Raw genomic sequence first — 27,088 nt, 5'->3', positions numbered from 1 at the left:
CTTTTCAAACATCTTTCACTCTTTTATGTTAAAAAACATTAAAAATCCTTGCTTTTAGGTTTTAAAAGCATGTGTAGAGTAGGTTATTGTTATCTATATCACTCCTGTCTAACCATAGCTCAGTACCTATCCACTTCAAGGGCTGGAGAAAGATGATAAACACTGTGTATGTGTTGTGAGGAATGTCCGTGAGCAGGAAGGGCATGGGGCAGGCCCAAGACTGAAAGTGATGGATGAATGAATCACTCAAGTAGAAGAAGGGCTTCCAGAAGATCTACAAGAAGCACACGTCACGAGATGAGAAATATGATCGGGGAAGCTTCCGCATCTGAGTTATGAGACAGGCTGCCATCGCAGTGTTCACAATTCCTCCTGCTGCAGAGGACAGAAACCCAACTGTGCTGCTTAAACAAACAACAGTGGGGCGTAGTGCTGCTGCAGGCACAGCTGGATCTAGGTGCCAGGTCTGCAGGGTTACCTGGTGTCAGGCGGGGAGGAGCAGCCACAAGTCCCTTGTCCAGAATGTTTTCTTCATTCAGTGGCTGGCACCTAGATGTGCGCGCTCGCGCACACACACACACACACACACAGTGTGGCTGCTTAGTTTCTGTTCAGCTGCAGAAGTTCATTATTTCCATCAATTTTTCAGTAATTCCTCCTGTCCACATACTGACAGAGCCTCGTGTTTTTCACTCTGGGGCCATAGTTCAGACGATAAGCAGAGCTCAGGGCTCCACAGAGAAGAGAAACTGTACACACCTCAGTGGGAAGGAGCCCGGAGCGTGATAAAATCGCAATGGGCCACCTGAACTCGGGGTGATGAATAGTGGTGGACTGAAGATTGTTATCTCCGTAGAGAAACGACGTCCTCCCAACTTGAGCTTGCTGTAAACTTTGTTTACTTTGTATGAACCTCAGAAGGCTGAGAATGCTCAGTTGGAGAAGAAAAGGTTGCGTGAGGCGCCTTGTGGGAAAGCTAGCTGACCTCTCAGAGGGGCTGGGAGAGCGGATCTGCCGTCTAGAAATCCTTTTCTTTCTCATCTGATCGGTGAGAACTGCGAGCGTGCAGTCCCGAGGTGTGTCTTTATTTAGAAGCTGTGTACCTGAACCGCTGTACCAACAAAGGCCAAAAAGTAAGTCAGCTTCGATTTCTAACATGTTTCCCAACTCATGGGCTGTTTTCGAGACGAGCCAGCAAGACCAGTGGAGAAGGTCAGACAGCGAGGTTTGTAAGAACAGCTCATTTCTTCCGTCCACCTTTAGGACACTAACTGAACACCCTGAAGATGTTCCAGTGGGGCCGGGGATTTAGCTCAGTGGTTTCACTGCCTGCCTCGCGAGCGTAAGGTCCCAAGTTCGATCCCTGGTACCAAAAAAAAAGATGTTCCAGTGGGAAGGGAACATGGGAGGGGTACGGGGAAGGGGAAGAAGGGGAAACGATTGAAAAAGGAAATGGAGGAAAAAATGGAATCAAAGCTTTTGTAAATGGGGAGGGAAGAAGGGTTGAAGGGAGGGGAGAGGAATTGGGAAAAAGGAATTCAGATGTGTCACGCACAGGTACAAATTCCCCGTGACGGATGTGACCGCTATGGATGGCGAACATGCAGGAATGAAAACGTGTCCATCCAAAGCAGCGCTGCTGGGTGAGTGCTCAGCCTTTGTCTTTGGGAAGGAGCAGCAGGCGGGTCACTGAGTCCAGGCGCGCAGGGCCCCTTCCCACAGGCCGCAGCCTAAGAGGAGAGGCCAGGGTGGCAAATCTGCCGAGACACAATCTGTCAGCAGAGGCTTCACGCTGATCAGATGCAGAGGCAGGGTCGAAAGCCAGTGTCCTTGGTACCCCAGATTCCCGAGTTCCATGGTGTGGCCTCCCGTCGTGACTGGAGTTGGCAGATTTGCGGACAGAGTGGCGTGGGCAGTGCCATGGTGTGGAACCAGCCCTCCAGGTCTTTATCCTGCACAGGGCGGAGCCTGACTGCATCCTCTGGCTTCAGAACAGGACCTTCCGCTCTTGGCAACATCTGCTTCATCTCTTTGCTTGGCATTCAAGGCCTCCCGTGATCTGGTCCAGCTCTCAGTCCTTCGTTTGTTCTTCCAATATTTATCGAGCTCTGCTCTGTGTCTGACAATGCAAAGGGAGACAGCAGCACACGGGACAGACACAGCCATTGCTCTCTGGACCCTGGGGCCTGAGGGAGGATAGCAGCAGCTGTGCTGGATCCCGGGGATGGAGCAGGAGGGCTGCCACCCTAGGCACAGGTGGGGGAAAAGAACTCGTTCCCTCCAACTGGAAGCCCCCAAACAGGTAAAGTGCACGAAATAATATTTCTCAGAATACCAAGGAGAGGACAGGAGATAGACAGCAGATGAGGTGAAGCTTCCAATAAGCCCTGAGGGAGTTTCCAGGCTGAGGGCAGGGCACTTGGGAGGAGCCTGGCAGGCTACAGGAGAGGACTTTGAACTGGAGAGGGGTGCACAGGAAGGCACCCCGGGAAATAGAACAGGCAGGTGACTCCCCGCCCGAGGATGGCCCGGTGCCTCTTCCACCAGCCGGGCTGGAAACCTCGGGCCTTCTCGGCTCCACGCGAGGCCTGGATTCCTCAATTCAATAGAGGGAAACTGGCCCTCGAGGGACAGCCACTGCGACCCTGCCAAATAAAAGCGAGATCTGAACGGATTAATCTGTTTCCAATTAAGTTTATTCCAGAATAAAGTTCAGAGTTATTTATAGGAATACAAAAATACCCAGTAGAGTCCACCAGGCCTCTGTAAGGAGATGCTGGGCCGCACTGGTACTGGGGCCAGGGGTGACTAAGTCCTGAAGGATGCTCGGCCTCCCTAGGAAGCCCAGAAGGCCAGAAGAGGACAGCTGAGGGGGCTGTAGGACAAGAAGCGTGGGGCCAGGACGCTCTCTACCCAAAGGACCTTTAGTATCTTCAGAATTTTAATGGGTTACGTCGCCTCGAGGCAGAAATGATCCACAGAAAAGAAATGATCCCAAGTTTGATTTTTTAAAAATATCCGAGGTAACCGAATAGCATCCACAATGATCCAGGATATGGGGACTCTAAAGTATGGTGGAATACTGGAACACAAACAGAAAATGTCATTGGGAGTATGTTTTCTGAGATCCTCAACTGCTCTGAGAAAACACTTCAGACGACTGGGGAACAGGGTTTGGGGCTTGTGTTTCCCTTCTCAGCAGGGTCCACAGCTAGAGGGAGGCGCAGCCGGGCTCATGGGGCACCAGGGTAAACACCCCGTCCCTGGCAACCTCGCTCACGGCTGCTGCAGGAGCCAAGGCCTGGGCCACCCGTTCTGCCAGGACAGGGACAGTAAGGTCCCCACCGCCCCAGCCTGCTCCTCCCCAGCCCACCTCGCCCCTGCTTCCTAAGCGCCTCCCTTCAGGCCAGGTGGCCCCTTAGGACCCGCTTTCTCTCCTCCCAGGACCACTGTGTCCGGACTTCCCCAGTCACCCCGCCCTGGACACGCCAGGCAGGAAGAGCGGGGAACCTCCGTCCTCCCCTGGTCCTCTCTCAAGGGCCATGGCAGCCAAGTGGGAGAAGGAGAAGAAGGAAGCAAGATGGGGAGGAGGGGTTATACATTCAGGACTTAACCCAGACCCTACTAGTGTCACTTCCACCCCTTATTTTAATCACTCCTCAGAGCTGAAAGGTATTTTCAGGAATCTAGGGCCGGGGATGTAGTAGCTTAGTGGTTCTGGCACCTGCCTCACAAGTGCAAGGTCCCGAGTTCGATCCCCGGTACAAAATAAAAAAAGAATACAGACAATACTGTTTTAAAAAATAAAAATTCAGATACACTGAATCCTGAAGAGCAGGTAAAATACCAGTTGCAATTTGCCATACTGAAAATGTTTTCTAGTCTAATTTTTCACATCAGAGTTTAGAGAAACTGATAAATATTTTAGGCTAAGCAATCCGTCACAGCTATTCTGTTTTATTCTATTATTGTAGAGCAACAGTGCACATAGCCCACAGGTGGATGAATGGGTGTGGATGTGGGGGTTTTTTTATTGGTGGGGGGGAATTGAACTCGGAACCTTGAGCTTTCGAGGCAGGCGACCGAACCACAGAGCTAAATCCCCACCCTGCTGTGGCTGTGTTCCAATAAAACTTTATTTAAAAAGGCCAGTTCACCAACTCCTAGTCTACACAATACTCTTTTTCTTCATTGCATAATATTCAAAAGCATACACTTATAACATTAAAAAATACACATGATTTCATAGAGAGGCTACACATTCGCTGTTAAAAAAAAAAAAAAAGCAAAGGGTATAAAAACCTAGGGTACCTGAAATCTCACCACCTCAAGAAAGTCACTGTTAATATTTTACCAAACATTGCAGATATAAAGAAGTGTATGTGTGCAAGCTTTTAAAAGCATAAATGGGAACTTTATAGGTGCTGCTCTATAACCTCTCCACGCTCCAGACCTCTCAGGGTATCTTTTCCTGCCCTGTTCAGCTTCCGGCTTCCGTCACAGGTGCAGAGGGTGGCAGCCTGTCTCCCTGATGCACACGGGCCTTTCTCTCGGGCCTGAGTCTCCACTTCCGACGTGGACGCGAATTCAGTGTCCGGAAGCCAGGGATCCGACTTCTCATGTGCGTGACCGCAGTAGCCGGGACTTCTGCTCCTCTTGGGAATAAAGCAGAAAACTCACACGGCCCCCAGATGAGCGTAATTATCACGGATCACAAACACCTGAGTTAGGATCTGCGCCCCAGCCACGCCCACCCAGCCGCGGGCTGGAGGATGGAGTGGGCCGACTGCCCTTGGATCGCAGCTGCATCCACGGTCTGGTCACGGCTCCTCCCGGGCCCACAGGCTCCCCGGGGATCCCAGGCCTCCCTGCCTGGCAGCCTCCGACTGAGCAGAAAAACCAGTTTGAGAAACTCGGGAGGAGACTGCACCCCCCAACTCCGAGGCTCGGGCAGGTGTCCCTCAGAGACACAGAACACCGCGTCTTTCGCGCTTCCTCCCGACCCCTTTCTGATTCATGCTGTCGCCGGGGTGTCGCTATTCACATTGGATAAAAGCTCGCGTAGGAATCACCAGCTGACTTGAGTTACAGAGCCTCGTTCCTGGCTGCTTGCTTCACGAAGGGTTATGTGGCAGGGAAGGCGACTCCTGGAAAATTTCACTGCCATGGAATTGGGGCTCCGAAGCCTTGGCCTTCTAATCCCGTCACTGAAAGGCAAGCCGAGGCAGAGGCCGACTGCCCCACACTCACACAGCTCGTGAGTGGCAAAGCCAGGACTTCACCTCGCCAGGCAGAACTCCCCTCCACTCGGCCAGGCACCCCAGCTCCATTTCTTCACGGGTTTGTTTCAAGTGCCCCTGAAGGAGGGAGGGCAGGAAATATAGAGCAAGAACATAAAGAAAGAAGAAAAACTTTTAAAAAACAACCTGGAGAAGAAAGCTAGGAAATAAATAGGCTCAAGGAATCAGGAAGGGAAAGTAGGAGGAGTAAGTGTCCCACCGCCCTGCGCAAAGCCATGTTGGGCCCACTGGCGTCCAGCTGTGGCTCCCTATCCTGACCATCATGGCCCTGGGCGACTTCCGGGAGGTAACCCACCCGCAGTGCATGCCGGGCGCTTCCTCCAGATCCCTGGGGCATGGCTGATACCGAGACTCCCACCTGTGGCATCACTAGGCCCTGCCTGGGGATCCACTTTGCCAAAGGCTCCCTCTCAACAGTCACACAGGATGTGGAGACACAACAGTGCAAACCCCAGGACCCAGTCTGGGCCAAGTCTGAAGAGCAGCCAACCTCAGTCCTCCACTCAGCTGCAGCCCCAGCTGGGGCCTCCAGTGCTGTCCACGCCTCAAGGGTGGCTTCTCCCTCCCACCTATCCTCCTCCGAAGGTGTGTCTCCAAGGACAGGGGCCAAACCCCTCCTGCAGCCAAGTCACCCAGCGTTGCAATTGGAACTGAGACCTGCTTCCTGACCCATGACCAAGTCAGCTCAGCCAGCCTAGGTGACCCTGCCTCTTTCTGTGGCCGAAGCTTGGCAGAGCGTCCTCCTGAGGTGGCCTCCAGGGCCCCGGGCACTGTCCCACCTTGTCACACACATGGTTTTGGTGGTGCCTGGCCAGGCTGGTTTCTACATTAGTGCCTATTATGTTACCTCAGGATTCATCAGAAGTAGACCAGAGGGGAGGACCCGAGAGAAGATGCCCTAAGACACTCAGGCCACCTTCCCTGGCATGTGACCCACGGCATCACACACCTGTGCAGTCCTATCCAGCACCAGCTTGGCTGAGCACTTGGGTGTGCCACTTAGGACGTCTTAAATAACTGCTGACCATTTTTCTCTCTGCCTCAGGCCTCACAAATCACACCGAAGGTCCAGATCAGGCCACAGCCCCAGGAAGGTCAACAGGGAAACAGGATGTGGACTGGAGAGGGAGAGATGTTGAGCAAAGGTGGTGGAGAAGAGGAGGAATTGGACCCAGCCTCGTAAGAAGCTCTGTGGACATCAAAAATGTGCATCTGAAATGAACAGACATTTCTCAGACAACGAAGTAAAAGCAGCAAATAAACATATGAAAAAAGGTTCAGCATCACTGGTCATTCGAGAGATGCAGATGAAAACAACACTGAGATTCCACCTCACCCCAGAAAGTGTGGCTGCTATCATGAAATCAACCAGTAACAAATGCTGGCGGGGCTGTGGGGAAAGAGGAACCCTGCTCCACTGCTGGTGGGAGTGTAGACTGGTGCAACCACTGTGAAAATCAGCATGGAGATACCTCAAAGAACTAGGACTGGAAGTCCCATTTGAGCCTGCTATTCCCCTGCTGGGTATCTTCCCCAAAGAATTAAAAGAATCATACCACAGTGATATATATGTGCCCATGTTCATAGAGCACAGTTTGTAATAGCTAACACTTGGAAACAGCCCAACTGTCCATCAACTGGAAACTGGATAAAGAAGATATGGTTTTTTAATAAAATGGAGTACTACTCAGCCATAAAGAATGAGAAACTACAGTCATTTATAGCTAAATGGATGCACATTGAGGGCATACACTTAAGTGAAGTAAATAGGACACACATGGGTAAATACAGAATAGTTCCTCTGGTGTGAAAAACTAAAAGTGTAAATAAGGGTCAAAAGGTATAATTGATATTGTGAAATAGGAAGAAAATGTCTAAAGGAGTAGGGGAAATGGGAGGGGAAGGGGAAAGGAAAGAAGGGGAAAGAAAAATATGAGAAAAGGAAAACATGGAAACAAAATTTTTATAAATAGGGAAGGGTGGGGGGGGTGAGGGAGGATAGGGAAATGGAGGGAAGAAAAGACCCAAGATGCATCATGCACAGGTACAAGCACCCAATGATAAATGTAAACGTATTGTGTACCTAAAATGCACCAATAAAAGAATTTAAGCCAAAAAAGAAGCTCTATGGACAGCAGAGAGGGAGTGGAGCCATGTCCCCACACTCCGTCACCGCTGGGGGCTGGGCCTGATGGGGGGACATTCAGTGTCAGGCACTTCCGCTGTCCTCTCACCCTGCACCTGCAGGTGGCCCTCTGTGATATGCAGGTGTGACAGGCCACAGGCACACCTGGGACAGGGTGTCCCAAGCCTGGAGAAGGACCCAGGGGCTGTGGCTGAGGAGCCAGCAAGGACTTCAACAAGAGCCCAACACCCAGTGAAGGAATCCTGGATCCCAGCGTGGAGTTAGCGACCCCGGGGAAGGTGTGTAAGGAGAGAGCACCGGGAGTCCACCAAAAAACGCCAGTGGGAGTAGGGGAGCGGCGAGGACATGGAGCAGGAGTCCTGGGCTGCGGGAAGCGCCAGCTAACACGAGACTCTCGATCCGATCCGGGGTACAGCACAAAACGGAGAGTGGCGAACTGCGCTGGGCGGTTCTGTCACTGTCAGGCCGTGTGACTTCCAGCCCTGTGCCCCTCGGGGCTGCCGGGAGACTGGCAGGTTTCCTACAGCTGAGCGCCTGCAGCAACATCTGCCCGCAGGAAGTCCTGGTTAAAGGTTAGCTCTCGCTGTTCTCCTGCTCCATCTGGGCTTCCCCAGCCCCGAGCAGAGTCCTTGGGTGCACAGAGCCGTTCCAGCTCTGCCCGGACGTTAATTGTGGAACTGTATTACCAATGGAATAATGACAGGAAAAACATCTGTACTGGTTCAGTACACACTTGATTTTTCAATTTTTTTTTTTGGTACCGGGGATCGAACTCAGGACCTTGTGCTTGCGAGGCAGGCACCAGAACCACTGAGCTAAATCCTCGCCCCTCAAAATTATTTTCACTCTGCTGTTGGTTGAATCTGAAGATTCAGAACCCAGGATCCGCAGATGAGAGGGCCGACCCTGTCTCATTTTCAGCTTGCTGTCGGCCACGACTTTCACACAAGATAAATTCAAAGCGGACCGTGGAGAAGTGAAATAAAGAACAGACACAAAAGCAAAGGTCGCCCTTGTCGAGATCCCCACCCGCCAGCCGTAACTAACAGCTGTGGAAGTTTCCGAGCCTGAGGCTTCGACTCCGGGCAGCGGTTCCAGGGAGCAGCACCGGGCGAGGGGCGCTTTCAGGCCGGAAAGGAGACCCGGGGACAGCCCGGAAGTGTGCCCCACTGAGATCCCTGTCCTTCCACTTTCTTGCTCTCTCTGGAGTTTCTCCAGAGCAACCCCCCACCCCCCCGTGGGCCTGGGCGCCCCCCATCAGCTTTAGCACCACGCTGGCCCCAGCTGCTCAATGTAGTTTGTTGAATGACTTATAAATAGTATGAAGCCTGAAAGGAAAAGCTGCTCTTCTATCTAACGCAAACCCAAATCCATCCAGAAAAGAGCAACCAAATCCAATTAATTCCTGGGTGTAGGCCAAGTCCTGGGCGCTGGAAACCCCGATCTCCTGGCGGGCAGGTGCCCTGGGGACTCACTGCAGTCGCCTGGCCCGGGGCCACTTGTGGCCCAAGGCGCTTTCAGAGGCACAGCGACCGTTTTCCTCAGAAATTTCTGGAGCGGAGCCTGACTTGGGAGGGGGCCTGATGGGGCGCCTCGCGGCGGCGGGGCTGCACGCAAGAGGGGGCCGCACACAAGACGGGGCCGCTGGGGCCTTGAACGCCGCGCACCTGGGGGGCGGGGCCGGAGGGGCGGAGGGGCGGGGGCGGGGCGGGGCCAGAGGGGCGGATCGGGAGCAGAGGACCGGGATCCGGGGAGGCAGTGCCCGCGGAGACCAGGCAGCGGCGACACCGCGACGGGCGACAGAGCGACCCCGCAGGCGAGTGCGCGGGGATGGGAGGAGGAGCCAGCGCCGGGGTCCCGCGTGTCCCCCAAGTCCCCAGGGCCCCCCGCGTCGCGCGCGCCACGCCCCCTCCCCGCCCTCTCTGTCCCCGGGAGAACCCAGGGAAGGGGTCCGGAGCCCCCCGAGGAGGCCGCGATCGCGGGTGGGAAGGCGGAGGTCGAGGCGCACGCAGGATCCGTTCCCAGGATCAGGGCTACTCCTTTTCCATTTTAACTCGGGCGCATCCACCAAAGCGAATTTGTAAACCGCTGTCACCACCACCGTCCGCGGACCCTCGCGCGTCCCTGCCTCGGGTGGGTGTCGTGTACACTTGGCTCGAGCCATTCCTAACTTTCGGGAAGGAAGCCTGGCTCTCGTGCGGCTCGCGCGGGAGAGAAACTTCAGGGCGAGGACCTGCCAGGCCTGCCACCCCGCGGTCGCCCTGTGCGGGTGTAGGGGTTGAGTACAAACAAGTGGCTGCCCCGGGAGGAAGCAAGAGAGGTCCCCGGCGCCCACGTGCCACGGCGCTTTCATGGCTGCTCCAAGTGGAAGCCAGGGACTGCGAGCCTGGTGGGGCTGGACAGACCTCACATGATTCGCTTCCTCCCATCCGTCTTCCCTCCCCTCCCCCTGCGGTCTCTGGGCCAGTTTATGTTTCCTGGGGCGGCTGCGACTTCGCCTGGACGCACTGCCTGTAATGAATCTCGGTCTTGTCGGTCGCTGGCCCGGGTCTGCGCAGAGCCCTGTCTGGCTTGGCTGGTGAGGCGCAGGCAGCGCCCTGGTCCTAGGGGGAAGGATCGGGTCCCAGCACCGCCCTCCCTCCCTCCGGACCAGGAAGCCAGCCGCTGGGATGACGGGATTGAATCCTACTACTGCCAAAACAATCACTTTCAAGTTAGGAGCCAGCTTTTCTTTTGCTTTTAAAACCGAATTGTATATATTAGCAAGGCCTTTTTCCAGTAAACAAGCATGAGGTTCCCGCACATAATTTTTGAAACTAACTGAGCGTTGTAGATTAAAGGATAGGAGAAGGTGAGATCCGATGTCCAGGCCCTTTGCTTGGCTTGTCAGATAACCAGCTCTCAGAAGTCCTGGTTTTAAGTCCAAAAACTGCTTAACAGTTCAGTGTCTGAGTGTTGAGTCATGTACTCAGAACAGACCCAGCAGTTAGATTTGTACAGGGTTACATGAAAATGGGAATCTGGGTTTCACGAGGCTGCAGAAATTAGTATAGGCACTTTCTGTGTAGAAACCTCCCATCTTACTTGAAAAACTAGCTCTCCAACAAGTTAGTGTTGTCGCTTGTCAGGGTACACCGTGGTGCGTCAGGTTGTGAGTGGGAAACCTTGAGCCAATGGTTAGCTGCCACCGAGCGAGTTTTGTTTTTTATGCTAAATATCTCTCTGTAGCAGGAAAACAAAGCAGATTTAGCATTATGTCATTTACCGGGTTGGACTTGCACGGAGTGGGTGTGTACCCTGGTTTTTATTTCAGCTCTAGCCTGACTTAGAAAAGTAAGTTGTTGGAAGTCAAGTGAATTTTTCTGAGCCCTAAATTGGGAAGAGAAACAGATGTACAGTGGTTTGGGTTGTGCACTTGGGTGTCAGGCAGCAAAAGTACTATTCGTTGCTTAACCTCTTCCAGTCTGATTTGTAAACTAGTGGTGACAGTGGTATCTAGCCCTAGGGTTTTGATGAAAGTGTGGTATGCTGTCTTCAAAGGGCACTTTTGAAAGGATCTAACCCATAGCAGATATCCAAAGTTATTAGGCAGTTTAGTTATCCAGCTACCCGATCAGCAGGCTATTGGGTAAATTACAAAATGAGAGCTTGAACCTTCAGAAAATGTGAGAGAGGGAAGCTTTAGATTTAAAAAAAAAAGTGCTTGATTTATGTATGTGTGGTACGTACGTGAATGTGTGTAATATTCTGCCACCACATATGAACAATTACGATTTGTCATTTTTGCTTTTCGTGCTGAAGGTATAGTTGCAGAGTAAAAGAGAACTTTTATTTCAAGTGGTTGTGTTTATTGGTCTTGGGTGGGAAGTGAAACCAGGAACTGAAGTATTTGTCTTTCACCCAGCCTGATTTTAATTAAAGTGTGAACTCTGTGGTCCAGGGGATCTGCCACTTGCTGGGCCTCTGGATGGCCGGCCCCAGATAAGCCCTGGAGGCTGCAGGGCCGAGGGTGCGTTTTCCCCGTGTTTCTCAACTTCTCAGAGTGGACATGCAGTTCACTTGGGAAATCTACTCATCCGTCATGGACTCATTGCTAAAATCTGCACAATTTAAAAAATGCTTCCATCTTAAACCCTTTCAAGCACTTGATCTCTCTCTCTCTCTCTCTCTCTCTCTCTCTCTCTTTTTCTCTGTCCTGTCTCTCATCAGTGAGCACCAGGCACACAGATTCGCACTTATCGGAATCCCAGCTTACCCCACAAGTGGCTTCTGATTGTTCTAATTGTTCAGCAGGGACCTCGGCCCAGGTGGGTAATGATTTAACATGACTGTGCGGGGGACAGAGTTCTCATTAAGCGCTCCTCGCCTGTGACAGAGTGCTCTGAGGCTGGGGAGATCGGGCAGGTCACTGGTGGGTTCCTCTCCAGGAACCAATGTTCCTAACCCTGCATCATGACAAAGCCCGGGTGCATGGCTCTGTGCGTGTAGACTGTGCACAAGTGACTTCACCCCCTGAACCTCCTTTGGGTGCAGTGAGGATTAAACGAGTTAGTCTGGGGGGAACTGGGCTCCTGAACATGGCCCCTAGTCCGTGTTCAACAAACATCAACATAAAATTACCTTTCCAAACCTTGTATCATGAGCATGGCGCTATTTTTATAACATGAAAACGGCTGTGAAAGTGTAACATTTCCTCCAAATCTAAAAAGGCTCAGTCATTTTAAGAAGTCCTGCCAAACAGCACTTGCAAAGAGAATACGATAATTAGGCAACATCGCCGTGTCTTTGAAATGTGGAATGGATTGCGATATTAATATATTCAACAAATGAATTCTCCTAGATCTCAATTACATTTTCCTTTCTTATTAAAAACTTTTTAAAAAATCAGTAATTCATGAAGCTAGTTATAGATTAAATAGGAGGAAGGCAGTGTGGAAGTTATAGGGCATTATTACAATTATAATTAGCTTACAATTTTTGAATGCATTTTAGAAAGTCCAGAAGGAAATACAGACAAATGGGTGGTGGGACTAATGGGCCCCGGTCTCTCCTTTCTTACTGCAGTGAGCCTGCACACCTCACACTGAGCAATTCACCTGCATAGTAGATACTCAAAGCCAATTCTAGCTTATTAGCTTTCTGTGGAAGGATTTTGTTGTTGTTTGGGGGAAAAAAACCACATTCATGCCCTTGAAAGTCCTCAAGTTCAGAGCAAACACCGTAAAGTTCCTAGATGTGTTGATCTCCGTAAGAGATGTGAAAACCCCGCCACGGGCTGAGTCTCCCGACCTCGACACTGTGGCAGCCGTCACTCCCGGGTCTGAGTGGGCTGCGCTTGTCGGCCGAGCTCCCAGTGAGATGACTTGGGAGCCCTGAGGTCAGCAGGAGGGGCCTGCACCGCAGGGCAGGAATCCGCGGTGGGCCTGGTGCCCGGGCCCTGTCAGCCCTTTCTGAGCCCCTTGGTTCAGGCTTGCTGTCCTCACAAGGGCCTGAGCCTGACCCACTGGCAAGAAGAGAACCCAGGGAGGGGCCGCAGGCCAGGGCTCCCGGGGACCTGCCATGCCCACCTCCCATCCCTGAGTCCCAGAGGAGGCCCAGCCTGTGCTGTCCGAGCACCTGAGCCCCCAGTTTCCCTCTTTGGAAGGACAAGGGAGTGCTGAGCAGGTAGCTGGCAGCCAGGGCAGAGGATGGGGCTAGGCTGAAGGTGTCTCCCAAGTGCTGGTGACTCCACTTCCGGCCAAGTCTCTTGAAAATCATTTCTGGTGTCACATGAATGTTTGGTTTATTATGTCAGGTTTTATTGGGTATCATAAAAGTGCTTAGCTGTGAGTGTCTGGTTGCTGTCCTGAAACAAGAAAGGTTTTTGTCTTCTTCCAATGGTGGTGCATTTCACAAGGTTACTATGCAGTAAAACCAGGGACTTTCGGACTTTTCTCCTCCCAGAGAGGATGAGCAGCAGCAAGGAAGACTTTTCCTGGGTCTCTCAGAGTTGATCAGGGGCCTGGAACCACCTGGCTTTCCAGGTTCATTGGTGGCTAAGGGGTGACTGTCCCCTGGATGCCTCCCCACCCACCGGCAGGGTCTTGAGCTGGAGCTGCCAGCCGCGAGGTGGGCAGAGGAGAGATGCCTGGGTGAGCTGAATCGGGGTGATCTCAGAGGCTCGCCGGAGTGCAGCCGACAGAGGGCTCGGCCCGCCTGCACTTGTGCCATGTGTAGAGAATCGCAAGATCCTGCAGCCCGCGGAGGGGCACCTTGACTTCACAGCACACCAGGCTCCCCATGAGGCCCCTAGCCGGGTTCCCTGACCCTGCTCACTCAGCCCTCAGCTCCTGCTGGAATTCTTTGACTCGGGTCCCAGGCTTGCAGGGACCTCAGATTTTGTCTATTTTGGGGAGAGAAAAGCAGGAGGCTTTTCTTGCAATGAAGACTGAAGGTGAAATACATTAAGTCTCGAGTGAGCTAAGTCTGGGACTGAAAGGGGACTTGGAATCTAAAAGCTGCTTGGAGTTTATTCATCACCCTGGAGGTCAGACCCTGCAGCATTCAAGCCGGACCTCAGCAGATGGGAAGGCGTCATGGCCAGCGGGCCGGGCGTCGGTGTGCTCTGGATTGGGCTGCATCCTTCCCAAGGGCCAGGCCAGGGCTGCCTCGAGCCCGCAGGACTTCCTGTGGCTGTGTGAGGCCGTGACTGGCTTTGTCGTGGAGGTTGGCTGTCGACACAGAGGGATTGCAGTGTGACTGCTTCCGGGCTGCCTTAACCAGCAGTGCAGACTTCTCAAGTGCACTCGAGCACACAGGAGGGGTGGGGGCTCAAATCTGCTTGGAAAATAAAAGGTGCATCCTGGGGTAGGACCCCCTGAGCCTGCCGGCATGCAGGGCCACATCCCTCTGTCTTCGAGGCGAGGTTGGCTTGCAAGGCTCTGTACCCGACATAAAAGCACAGGGTGTCTTGCCACAGCTACAGTGGTCTCCCTGAGCTCAAGCCTGCGCTTGGATGTCTTTCTCTTCCGTTCCTCATTCTTCAGGGGCCCGGAAAGGCAGCGCCAGGGTGCTGGCAACACAGTTAGTTCACTGCTAGTTGCATAGGAGCGTGTTCAGTCCTGCCCGCAGCAGGCTCAGAACCCGGCCCTAACCTAGTCGGTCTGATGCAGAGGAGAGGGCAGCAGGAGCTTCTGGGAGTGCAGAGGGGCTCGAGGTGTCTATTGGCCGGCTGTGGCCCCCTCTGCAGAACGGGATGCAAGCAACAGCGGCTGCAGGGTCCCTTGTGCAGTGACATCGGACAAAAGCGAGGAGCCTGTCCCCAACCACAGGAAGCTAAGAAGAGCTAGTCAGCCCCTGTGCTGGCCCTGCTGGGGGTGCAGCCGGAGACCCCATCTGACCCCCACCGCGGCCTCTGCTGTCGCGGAGCAGGCCAGAGCTTTGTGTCTAAACCCGGCCAGCACAGCCTTCTGCAGGCAACTGCCGATTCCCACCTTCTCAGGTCGGTCTTCGATTCCAACTTTTCGGCCATCTCTCAAGAGCTGCCTTGGTCGAGCTCTGTTCTCTCTCTGAACAGCATCTGTGGCGGCACAGCCTCTCCCAGGCCCTGAGAATCCAGAGCATGAGTGCCTGGGAGGTGATATCCATCCACCTTTGGCCTCCCCCTCTTCCTGCTGGCTCTGATAAACGTCAGGAGCTCGGAGCCACCACTTGCGACAGGGTGGGAGTCGCTACGCACACTCTGGCTCGCCCTGACCTCTGGACCAGGCTCTCCGGCTTCCCGGGGAGAATTCGCTGCCCGGTCCAGGCCCCACCTGGCCTCCTCTACGCTTCTCCTGTTCCTCATAACCCAGACAACCTCTTCATTTAGAAGAAGGTAGGGAATATATTTACCTAGTCCCCACAGAATCTCACAACCTCTTGTAAAAGGGGAAACCCTGAACATCTCGTTCCCGTCCCACCGGCATGGAAACCTTTTTCACACCATCTGTGAGCGGCAGTTTGTAAATGCAAGCAAGTAAGTGTGGATTTTGTGTGATTCTCCATTCTTTCATGAAAGACGGTGTTCTGTATGTTCTGTGCCTTGCTTTTTAAAATTAGCTGGAGATCTGTCACACCATAGAGGTACGAGGTGTAACAGAAAAACACAGTGAATGTTTAGCTTTTTAAAATACAGTAGGGCCGGGGATTTAGCTCAGTGGTTTCGCCTCCTGCTGCGCAAGCACAAGGACCTGAGTTCGATCCCTGGTACCAAAAGAAAATAATAAAATACAATAAAAGCTACATTGCCCCGAATCCCCTCGATATCCTCCCCCTCGCTTCAAACACACTCATCCCACTGTCCTGGCCACTTCCTGCAGCCGCTCTGGAGCCCTCTTTTGTGAGTGTCTAGTTGCGCTGTCCTGGCTGCCTCCGTGTCCTGAATGGATTCTAAATGTTCACCTTTCCCGGTCATTTTGACTTTGGGGAAGAGCCGGAAGTCACATGGTGCCACATCCGGTGAATAAGGTAGATGAGGACACAGAGTCATGTTTTTCCGAGCTGCCTTTCTGCTGGGCGGCACTCGGTAGTAGCACTCACTGAATTTTTTATCACTCAGGAAAGAGGACTGCAGAGCTGCTGCAGAAAGTGGCAAAAATGGTGGGATGAGTGTGTTCAAAGTGAAAAGGGAGGACTCTGAGGGGATTTGTGGCAGTGTGTGTTTTACCGAAGCACTTTTTAAAATGTAAACATTCACCACACACACTGGGCACAGTCCTGCGCCTTTCTAAATGGCAGGCTGTCTGGGAGACCTGTCTGTCCGCACACAGCGCCCCTTCTCTCTTTGAAGAACGCGTGGCTTTCCCTCCTGTGGGTGCCCAGGGGGCCTGTGCCCGGCCCTGGATCTTGGGGTCGTGCCTGACTTTTGTCTTCTGCTCTTGTACGTGGTACTAGGAGAAGTCAAGGTTGAAGAGCACCTGCCTGTGTGCGGTGCCCCTGAGCCTGGATCCCCTGGAGTGCGGTTGTAGAGCCCTCGGCCCTGTGCCCTAGTCCCAAAGGGCTGAGTCACAGCAGCCCCCCAGCAAACATCGTGTGGGCTCCTTTGCATTTGGCTAATCTGGTCAGAGAGAAATGGCACTGTAGGGTAGTTTCAATTTTCTAATTATGAGCAAGGAGGAGGTTAGGACATTTGTAAATCTCTTTTTTCTCTCTATGTAGCTCAGGTTGGCCTATGACTCACTGTGTAGCCTAGGCTAGCCTGGAACTCACAGGGATTCTCCTGCCTCAGCCTCCCGAGGGCTGGGACGACACTCATGCACCAGCACACCCGACCCTGCACATGTCTTGAATGCATCTATGCTCACTTAAGAATGCAATGCCTCTTTCGGGCCTAGTATACAGTGGGTGGCCAGACCATCAGCGCCAAATCAAGAGAAGTGGAAAGTTAGGTTTTCTGCCAGTTGCTAATGTCTGAATTATAAATAGTTTTCTGCTAATGGTATTATTAAACTGGGGCTTCTCCAAAACCATGATCTCCTAGTCTAGGATTTCTCACCCCTCAACTAAAACAAGAGGGAGGACGACTAAGAATTCCAGTGCATTCCTGCAGACGGCTCTGGAGCGTTCCAGAGTTTTCCTCTTCCCCACATCTTCATGGAGGTGAGAGGCGCGAAGCTTGTGCTCACTTCCTGCCTCAGCCCCCTGTGCTCCCTTGAGTGTTGCCACCCGAGAGCTCTCCGCTGTGTTTCCAAGGCGAAAGAGGACACAAAAGTAAAAGTCTGGCTGAAGAAGCCAGGCAGAACTCTGCATTCTGGGGAGAGAGTAGGCCTGGAGTTGCATCTGTCTTTTTGTTGTTTTTATTACTTTGTTTAGTTTTGTTTTTTGGAGGCAGGATCTTGTATGTAGCTCAAGCCAGCTTTGAACTCGCTATGTAGCCCAGGCTGGTCTGGAACTCCTGGCAATCTTCCTGCCTCAGCCTCCTGAGTATTGGGACTACAGGCTTGCACCGCCACGCCTGGCTTCTGTGAAGTGCCCCCTGTAGGCAGTTCCTGGGACATCATTTTAATATCGAGTTCACCTCCACCTTTTCAAGACTGAATTCCATCGAAAGAGAAAGAAATTACGATTTGGTGGAAAGATGGTGGTGGTTTTTTTGGATTGTGGAAGTTCTTCAGAGGCAGTCAGTCCTATATCAAACTGACTCCCATCTTCACATACACACAAAAGCCAAAACAAAAACAAAGCAAAGTAAAAGAAGGGCAGGAACAAATTCTCCTTCTCCGAGTTCCCATACGCGGTGGGCAGGCCTGGCCTCATCCAGCTCCCCAGGCAGCCTCAGGTCCCTGCTTTGGTGGAGTTTGTGGGCTGGGCTTCCTTTAGCAGCCCCTGCTGTGTGGCTGCAGTGAAGCCCCCCACTGTGGTGTCTCATTGTTCCGCCCCCTCAGGCCCCATGGGGACACTGAGCACCATGGTCTGGCACCTTTGGGTGTCCAATCCGTGCTGGGTGAATGACACTGCTGTGTCTGGCGGGCCTGAGGTCCCCTCATTAGGGACCCGTGGGCGGACCCCCCTGTGTGTCGCGTGTGTGTCGGCTGTGCCCCGGCCCTCGGCAGTGGACACCCAGCCTTGGGGACTCGTAATGCAGAGGGTTTACAGCCCACATTTGCAGGAGGTCACCTGCCCCTTAGACCTTCCCTCTGCTTACAAACCAGACACAGTAGCCCTGTGTTCCAACACATCGAACATGCCACCAGCTACAGGACAGAAATGTCACCATGCAACAGTAACAGACTTGGAGTCTGACAGTGAATCGGCTCCCCTTGATGCCGTCGCAGTTCACAAACAACCCGAAGCCAGGGGGAGGGGCACACGCCTGTGATCCCAGCCCTCGGGAGGCTGAGGCAGGAGGATCACTGTGAGTTCCAGGTTAGCCTGGGCTTCATAGTTCAAGGCTGGCCTGGACAAGGTAGCAAGACCTTGTCTCAAACAAAACAAAACAAGAAAAATAAGTAAAATTGTGTTTCTTATATACATTCACTAAAATTTCATCCAATTTGGCCCGAGACAATTCTGCTTAAGTCAGGAAAAAAAAAACAATAAACAGTGGGCCTCAGGCTGGACATGGCTAGGATGTGTTGTCCCCTGAATTCAGTGGCATTTTGTCATCTTTCTATTGCCAATGACGGGAGGGTGCAGGGCACCAGGGACTCACAGTGTGCAGGGAATTGGGATGGAATTAAAGTAGCCTTACTTTGGAGCTTCGCATTCTCAGGAGGAGTCTGGTCACACAGTAACGTCATCACACTGAAGGGGAAACTGAGGCTCAGTGAAGCTGGTGTCTGCCTCTGCCCAGGATCCTGGGCCCAGCAGGTGGCAGAGCTAGGATGGGAAGCACAGGCCTGGAGTTCTGCTTTCTGCTGCCTGGCCCGGTCACCAGGGCTGTGTGGACACCAGCCAGCTGTCCCTGCATGGCCAAGTGGGTGGGGCGGGCCCGGGCAGCCCAGGGCACACCCTGCTCCCCTGCCCTGTCTGCTCCCTCTGCCCACAGGTATTTATGGTCACACCCGGGCAGGGCCACCGGGAGCTGCGGGCAGGGTGGTGTGGACATCCTGTGAGTCAGTGCAGGGCAGGGGCAGGTGCCCTGTGCCAGTCACCAGGCTGGGCGCATCTTTATCAGCAGGCAGGGCGAGGGCGCGTGTGCACAGGACCTGACCACCCACTGCTGCGTGGGGGTGAATTCGCGGCCTCTCTCTGCTCCTCCCCTCCCTCCCCCCTCCCCTCCTCCTCTTCCTTCTCTTCCTTTTCCTCCCCTTCCTCCTTTTTCTGTTCCTTTTCTCCTCTTCTTCCTCCCCTTCCTCCTCCTCCTTCTGCTCTTTCCACTGCTTCTTGTAAAAGCAAAGCCAAGGGCTCTCAGCGGAAGTCGGCCAGCCATGTCCTCACGGCAGGCAGAGGTGAACGGGGCAGCAGCTCCATCACCTGGGTGACTCTGAGCTGGGACGCGGGGCGCATGCCCGGGCAGCGAGGCTGTGCCCCCGCCGAGTCCTCTTCTTGGCCCGTGTGGCGGGGGCAGGCCCGCAGCAGGCCCTGGGGTTCTGGCCCGCTCTCCTCCTCCTGCTGGGTCTGGAGCCCTCGCTCACACAGCTGTCCTTGTCCTGGGGGCCCCACCACCTGCCTGACGCCGCGCCCTCCCTCGGAGTGAGCCCCGCACGTGGGGACGCGGGCACAGGTGCCTGGGGCTGGGCCGGGCGTGTGTCCAAGCCCGCAGTGTTTCCTTCAGGGATGGGGCCACCTTCGCACTGGGAGCCTGATGGCCGACTGTTGCTCTGGGGACAGGCATAGCGTCTTGGATTTTGACACGAATCGGCCTTTGTGGTGAACACTAACTCTATTTTTATCTGGGTTCAGTAAAGGACAGATTCTGAGGCAGGTACCCTGAAACACCCATGTTCTTAGAAACACCCTGTGGCTCTGTTTGGACAGATAGATACAAATAGTGGTTTTTTTAAAGAAAGGTTTTGTTTGGATTGAATTTGTAATCCCCATATTTTTTCCCCATTCTCCTTTGAGAGCTGACAGCCTCTGGAACTTGTATGGCCACAAACCTGATAAAAACAAAAAACAAATTCAAGAGTGCAGGTTAATTTTCAGAAGTAACTTTTTACAACTTGGTTTATGAGCCAGAAAAGTGACTTCTTTTGTGTGCCTGTTCTTGACCAGGTATCACAACCCACTAAAGACGCCATAATTCATTTATTTATTTATTTTGAGACAAGTTCTCACTATTCAGCCTGGCTTTAAATTCACTATGTAGCCCAGACTGACCTTGAACTCCGGGGGATCTTCCTGCCACAGCCTCCTGAGTGCCAGGATGATAGGCATGCACCACACACCTGGCTTAATTTATTTATTTTACAGAGGGGAAAACTACAATTCAGAGAGGTTCGTGAATTTGCTCAAAGCCACACAGCTTCTGGGGAACAGAGCCAGAATTCAAACCTTTTCCCCACTGGACTCCTCCATTTGTCCTCCTCAGACTAAGAAAACTCGCAGCACTTGGCATGCGTTCCTAGCCCCTTGAAAGACTTGCTGTCTTATCGTTCATGGATAGTTTCAGGAAGTTGTCCTGAAAAGCATCGTCCTAATGTCGCCCCTGTCACTTGCTGCTCCCGTGACCCTGGACGGGGTCCCTGACCTCCCAGAGCCTCCTGTCCTCTGGGAACACAGAGGTGACCTTGCAGCTTCCTCTGGGTTAGGGCACCTCGTGCACCTGTGCCCTGTTGCTGCCTCGTAGGCTCAGTAACGGCGCCACTGTCTTTTTTTCTTGTATTTGTTTATTTATTTTACTGTCTTTTTAATTGATTGAGGCTTAATTAACCTAATCGGAGGAGCCGATGGAGATCATGGGGGAGGAGGATGCTAAAATCGCCTCAACCCAGCCTTCTGTGCGTTCTTCCAGGATGAATCTGTTCCGCCAGGCATCGGGACGCACGCTGTAATCCCAGCATTGGGAGCCTGAGGCAGGAGGATGGCTGCTGGTTTGAGGCCAGCCTGGACTGCAGAGCTGCTCGGAGAGATTCTTATGTTAGAGCCCTGAGTAGTTAGGAGCAGGCTATTTAATTAGGGCCTGGCCGTGATGTCCCCTAGCGAAGACTGAGGCCCAGGCGCACTGTTCTCTTCATCCAATTTGATGACGACCCTAGCAGAGGTAGTCGGATCTGGGGTGTGCAGTGTCGGGGCCACAGGCCTGGGCTGTCACCGCCAAAGGGGACAGTGTGGGTGCGGACAGCACCTTCCTCTGACAGCACCAGCACATGGGCCTGCGTCAGGGCTCCCCGTGGTTCTGACCCCCGCCTTTGTCACTGTCGCTGCCTCTGTGCAGGGTGACCGTGTGCATCCCACCTGGACGGGTCCCTGAGCACAGGAAATCGACCAGCGTGAGCAGGGCTGAGGATCCTGCTTGACTCCCTTCCACCCACTTCAGGGACGCTGCACCATGCCCGGGATCCCCCATGCAGTTCACATTCATAGGGTGAAGTTTATACCTCATTTTTTGCAGGGTGCTAAGGTAAATGGTAGTGTTTTTAATTTCAAATTCTACTTGTTCGTTGCTGGTATATAGGAAAACAGTTGACTGGTGCTTATTCACTTTGGACCCTGCAACTTTGTTATAATTGCTTATTAATTCTAAGAGCGTTTTTTGCAGATTTTATGCATAGGTGATGATGTCATTGTGCACAAAAGAGTTTAATTTCTTCTTCTTTCTCTTTTATATATTTTGTATTTCCTTGTCGTAATTGCATTAGCCAGGACTTCTGGAATAACGTTGAAAAGAAATGTGCAGAGAGGGGATCCTAGCCTTTTCCTCTTCTTAGCAGGTAGCTTCAAGTTACTCACCTTTAAATCTGGTGTTAGCTGTGGGGTTTCTGTAGATGTTCTTTATTAACTCAAGGAAGTTTCCTTCTACTTTTCTGAGAGTTTTTTTTTTTCATCATGAGTGAGTGTTGGATTTTTCCAAATGCCTTTTCTGCATCTATGATATGATTGTGTGATTTTTTTCTGTTTGGCTTGTTGATATGATGGATTGCTTTTATTGCTATTGTTGTTTGAGACAGGGTCTTGCTGTGTAGTTCCAGCTGGGTTTACACTCACTGTGTGGCCCAGGCCGGCCTCAAATTTGTTGTCTTCTCACCTCAGCCTCCTGAGTACGGAGACTAGAGGCTGAGCCACCACACCTGGTTTTTGATCGATTACACGAATTGATTTGAAAACGTTGGACCAGCCTTGCTTATCAGAGATAAGTCACAGTGTAGTATTCTTTTTAAACATAATTAGATTTGCTTCACTAATGTTTTATTGAAGACTTTTGCATCTCTGATCCTGAGATACAACGCTGAAGTTTTCCAATTGTGTCACCTGTCTGGTTTCAATCTTAGTGTAATGTTAGCCTTGTAGAATGAGTTAGGAAACACTCTCTCTGCTTCTGTCTTCTGAAAGAGATTCTAGAGAATTGGTGTAATTTCTCCTTTACACATTTGGAGGGATTGACCAGTGAACTGACCTGACCCTGATACTTCCTGTTGTGGACAGTTAGTTATCAGTATTGATTGAATTTCGCTACTAGAGACAGGCCTATTGGATGGGTTGTTTGTTTGATGAATTTTAGCAGATCCTGTCATCCATGCAACTGATCCATTTCTTCTAGGTCATCAAGTCTGTAAGCGTAATATTCCTTATTATCCTCTTGATATTCAAAGAATATTATAATAATGCTCTCTCTTTCATTTCTAATATTAATCATTTGTACCCCTCTTTTTGGATAATCTGACCAGAGGCATCAATTTTACTGATTTTTTCAAAGAAACTGTTTCAGTTTTATTCATTTTTCACTCTTGATTTCTTCTGTACAATTTTTCTGATTTCTGCTGTGATTTTTTCCCCCTGCTATTTAATTTGAATTCTATTTGACTTTTTTGTGCTATCTTTTTTTTTTTTTTTGTGGTCCAAAGGACAGTTTATTTAAAACAATTTTTTTTTTTTTTTCGGTACCGGAGATTGAACTGGAATCCTTGCGCTTGTGCAGCAGGCGGCGAAACCACTGAGCTAAATCCCAGGCCCCTTTTTTTGCTATCTTAAGGTAGAGGTTTATTGTTCTAGATCTTGCTTTTCTTCTGAGGTATGCATTCAATACTATAGATTTCCCTCTAGATATTGCTTTTTCTGCATCCCACACATTTGGAGAAGTAGCATTTTCTTTTTATTTATTTCAAAATGTTTAAAAATTTCCCTTGAAATTTCTTTCTTGGTCCGTGTGTGTGTGTGTGTGTGTGTGTGTGTGTGTGTATGTGTAGAAGTGTGTGGTGTAACCTCTGACTACTTTAAGATTTTCCAGTTGTCTTCCTGTTATGGGTGTCTAACTTAGTTGCCCCGTGCTCAGAACAGGCACTGTATGATCTCTGTCTGTCCCCTTTGTGTGTCATGTGCCGTCACAGCTGTCCCCCCGTGAGCGGAAGGGAGTGTGTGGTTGCAGGTGAAGGGGGCTGTGTTGTCACTCTGTGCAGCCCTGAGGCTGCTGGGTTCTGTCTGCTGCTTCTGCCCAGGTCTGAGCCCAGCGGTTGGAGCCCAGCGACAGAAGTGGATTCATCTTACTTCTGCTCACAGTGCAGCCCTTTTATGCCTCGTGTATAGGATTGCTACATTTCTTAGAAAACTGTACTGCTTTATTGCTACATATGCCCCTCGCTCTGTCTCATAATTTTCTTTGCTCTGAAGTCTGCTCTGCCTGAAACCAATGTAATGTAGTTATTCCCGCTTTCTCTTGGTTGGTTTTGGCCTGAAGTGTCGCTCTCCTTCCCTTGACTTTTAACCTCTGTCCATGGTGAGCGTGGGTTTCTCATAAACCACATTTGGTCAGATCTTGTTTTTGAATCCGTTCGGACAGTGTTTGTCCTTCAACTGTTGTATTTAAACCATTGCCATTGAAGGTGATTAAAACAGCCAGGACTTGTGTGACAACCGAGGTGCATTCTGGGAAGGCGTCGCTGGGCGAGGTCTCAGGCTGTGCTCAGGAGACCCCGTGGCGTGTGGCCACCCCACACCGGGGGAGCAGGGTGACGCCCACTGTTCCTGGGCCACAGCGTGGACAGCGGGTCCCTGCGGGCAATTGCCGCCCGGGGGTGTGAGCACTTCTGATGCAGCTCGGCTGGGAAAGCAGCAGCAGAAATGCGCGGGAAGGTGAAAGCAGTGCATCTGCCCGGCCACCCGCAGTGCAGCCCTAAACTTTTTCTTTTTTTTAAGTTTGACTTTTAGTAATAGCTTAAAACATAAGATACATAAAAAAAGATATATCGGACAAGAACACATACATGATATCTGTGTTTTATAACCTTTTTTTTCTCTTCTGAAATTTTTCTTTTTTGTTTTATTTTACTCTTAAAACGTTTTTCGTTGTTGTTAAAACAGAGAGAGACGCACCCATTAGCCTGGCGTACACAGGGCCGGGTCTGTGCTTACTGCCGTCTGCTCCACTGCCACATCAGCCCCCGCTGCCGGTGCCCAGGGAGGGAACACGCAGCTGCCCCCTGAGGCCGTGGACAGTTACATGCACACGTCTGTAAGCAGGGCTGTGGGCTACTTCCCAGCAAAAGCCACAGTGTGGTCCACGCAGCCACTTGGCATCACCAAGCTGCGCATGGCGTGTCCGGCAGTGCAGTGGTCTGTTTGGACCGCGTCACCACGGACACCAGTGTGACCTCCGAGACCTTGGGACGGCTGTGAAGTCACAGGTGCAGGGAATTTCGGCTCCTTGTCGATCTCAGGGCCGGGACAGGCTTGGATTAACGTCTACCACATTTCCTGCCGTTTTCTGTTGGCCTTGTTCTTTGTTCCTATTTTTATCATACTTTCTCTTCCTTTTGTGGTTAGATACCAGAATTTTATAGAGTTCCATTTTTCCACATCCTTAGCATATCAATTACACTTTTTAACACTTTTGTGAAGTGGTTCCCATAGAGTTTGCCATATATACTTAATAACACACCCAAGTCACTTCCAAATTATCTCTTTGCAAGTATTGAAGCCACCTCGAATAACAAAATAGCCCCAATTGCTCCCACAGTTCCTGTCTGGTGTTTCAGTCCCTTCACTTATGCGGGCAGACGTGCATGTGTAAATGTGCATGCACATAAATGTGCATAATTGAAAACTGTTACTGTGAACAAACCATCCCGTTTGTCCATTAATAAGAAAGGTGAGAGTTTACCTTCTCCCTTCACTTACTTCTTTCTGCTGCTCTTTCTACACATAGATCTGAGTTTCCGACCTTTATAATTTTCATTCTCTCCAAAGAATTTCTCTTAACACTTCTTGCAAGACAGATGTGCTAGCAACAGATTCCCTGGATTCTCTTTATCTGAGAGTCTTAATTTTCTTTCACTTTGGAGGGATAATTTTGCAAGCTACACACTTGTGGCATGGTGAGTTTTGCCTCTCAACATGTTGTATCTCACCACTCTGTTGCTTATGTGGGTTCCGGGATATCAGTGTGATTTTATCTCTGGTCCTCTCCACATCAGGGCTTTTGTTTTTCTGCTCCTGCCTTTCAAAATTATTTCCTTTGACTTTCTGAGGTTGGAGTACCCTCCACACAGATATAGTTTGTTGTTGTTGTTGTTGGCTTTGAGCATCACCTGCCTCCTGACCCTGACTGGGGTCAGATGTCGCCAGGGTCTCGGTCCTGGCTCTCCAGGGTGCTTCGTCCCTTTCCAATCCCACACACGCGTGTCACCCCACTTGTAGCTGTCACGGGGCTCTTGGAGAGTCCCTTCTGAGCACCTCCTCCTCATCATTTTTCTCTTTCTTTTCAGACTTGGCTGTTTCTATTGTGACTCCTCTCAAGTTCAGTGGTTCCTTCATCATCTGTGTTTGGCCCCAGCAAGGACGTTTCTCGTTTGTTCTTTTAAATTCTTTCTCAGCGTTTCTGTAGCTCTGCTTATTGCCTGTCTGGTCTAATAGGTTTCTCCTTTTCCCATCAAAGCATTAGCACGGTAATCTCAGTTCTTTTAAACCTCTGGCCTGACAACTCCAACATTCCTGCTGGCCCGGATGCTCGTTCAGTCTCTTTAAGGGTGCTCTGTCTTTCCGCACACCTTGTAATTTCTGACTGGCAGACGTGACACAGGGGCTGGTGAGGACCGTGGTAAACAGACCTTGCGGGACGCGGTGGTGAGGGCCGGAGGGCGCTTCCCACAGTGCTGCGATCAGTGATTGGTGACTGGGCTGTGGGCCGTGGGCTTGGTCAGGGCTCCTGGGCATTTCCCTGCCCTTGGGTGGGACCAGTACCAGGGCTGGAGTGGCTATCTCCTCTCGAGGGCAGATCTCCCTCGGGCCCGCCCTGTGCAGGCCAGGGCTTCCTTGTGTTTGGAGGTGGTTCTTTTCCTGCCCTTGCTGGAAGCACCTGTCCTCTCCTGGTCTCCAGGTCTCGGGGTCCCAGACGAGGGGCGCGGGGCTCCCAGTGGACAGGGACGGAGGAAAGGCACCGCTGTGCTTCCAGGCCGGGCCTGCTCCTCTGCCCAGCCCGGCCGGGCGGGGCTGTGTCCCGTCCCCATGGTGCGTGGGTCACCGCTCCCAGAGCGCCTGCCCAGGAGGGAAGCCTCCCAGGTGCTGGAGGGAGAAGCGGGGAGCTCAGGCGCCAGCACCAGCCCTGTGCCCCGCCCGCCTCTGCTCCCCTCCCTGTCGCACCTCTTCCCTGCGGAAATGTGCTTCTTGTCCTTTTTCCTGATCACCACGTAGGGAGAGAAGTTAGAGAACATTCCAGGTAACATGCACAACATAGACTTTTCTCCCCGACAAGATAAATGTCAGAGAATAAGATTTTCTTTTCTTTTCTTTTCTTTTTTTTGTTTGTTTGTTATGCTTTTTTGAGACAGAATCTCACTGTGTCATTCATGCCGGCCTTGAGCTCACTGTGTAGCCCAGGCTGGCCTCGAACTCACGGTGATTCTCCTGCCTCAGCCTCCTGAGTGCTGGGATCACAGGTGTGCGCCACCAGCTTTATGCTGAGTAGGGCTGAGCTTCGGAGGGCCACTAGCCATGCTAAAAGCTAGGAGTTTTTAGAGTCCCTAAAGTGAAATCTCATCTGGCTGGCGGCCCCACCGGCCCTGTGACGACGCCCGCTGCAGGTCCCAAC

At 51.7% G+C, this 27,088-nt stretch overlaps 1 protein-coding gene across 3 annotated transcripts in view; it reads left to right on the top strand.

Annotated features, from left to right (window-relative positions):
• Window positions 1-9,144: 9,144 nt before the first annotated feature.
• Gng12 (G protein subunit gamma 12) overlaps window positions 9,145-27,088 on the top strand; it is a 69,573-nt gene continuing 51,629 nt past the window's right edge. For 2 of the 3 annotated variants that reach the window (XM_013070967.3, XM_087212897.1), the window contains exon 1: window positions 9,145-9,262. The gene's annotated coding sequence lies outside the window, so the exon portion shown is untranslated. Of the gene's footprint in view, window positions 9,263-10,811; window positions 11,754-27,088 lie in introns of those variants that run through there. The other variant, XM_087212896.1, reaches the window with a different exon arrangement.

Source organism: Heterocephalus glaber, unplaced genomic scaffold (assembly GCF_053883595.1).
Source record: "Heterocephalus glaber isolate CG9 unplaced genomic scaffold, H.glaber_assembly_v1.0 deba00001442, whole genome shotgun sequence".
In the NCBI taxonomy this organism is placed as follows: domain Eukaryota; kingdom Metazoa; phylum Chordata; class Mammalia; order Rodentia; family Bathyergidae; genus Heterocephalus; species Heterocephalus glaber.
Note: the sequence above shows the minus strand (reverse complement) of the source record. Positions and strands in the feature narration are given on the sequence as shown.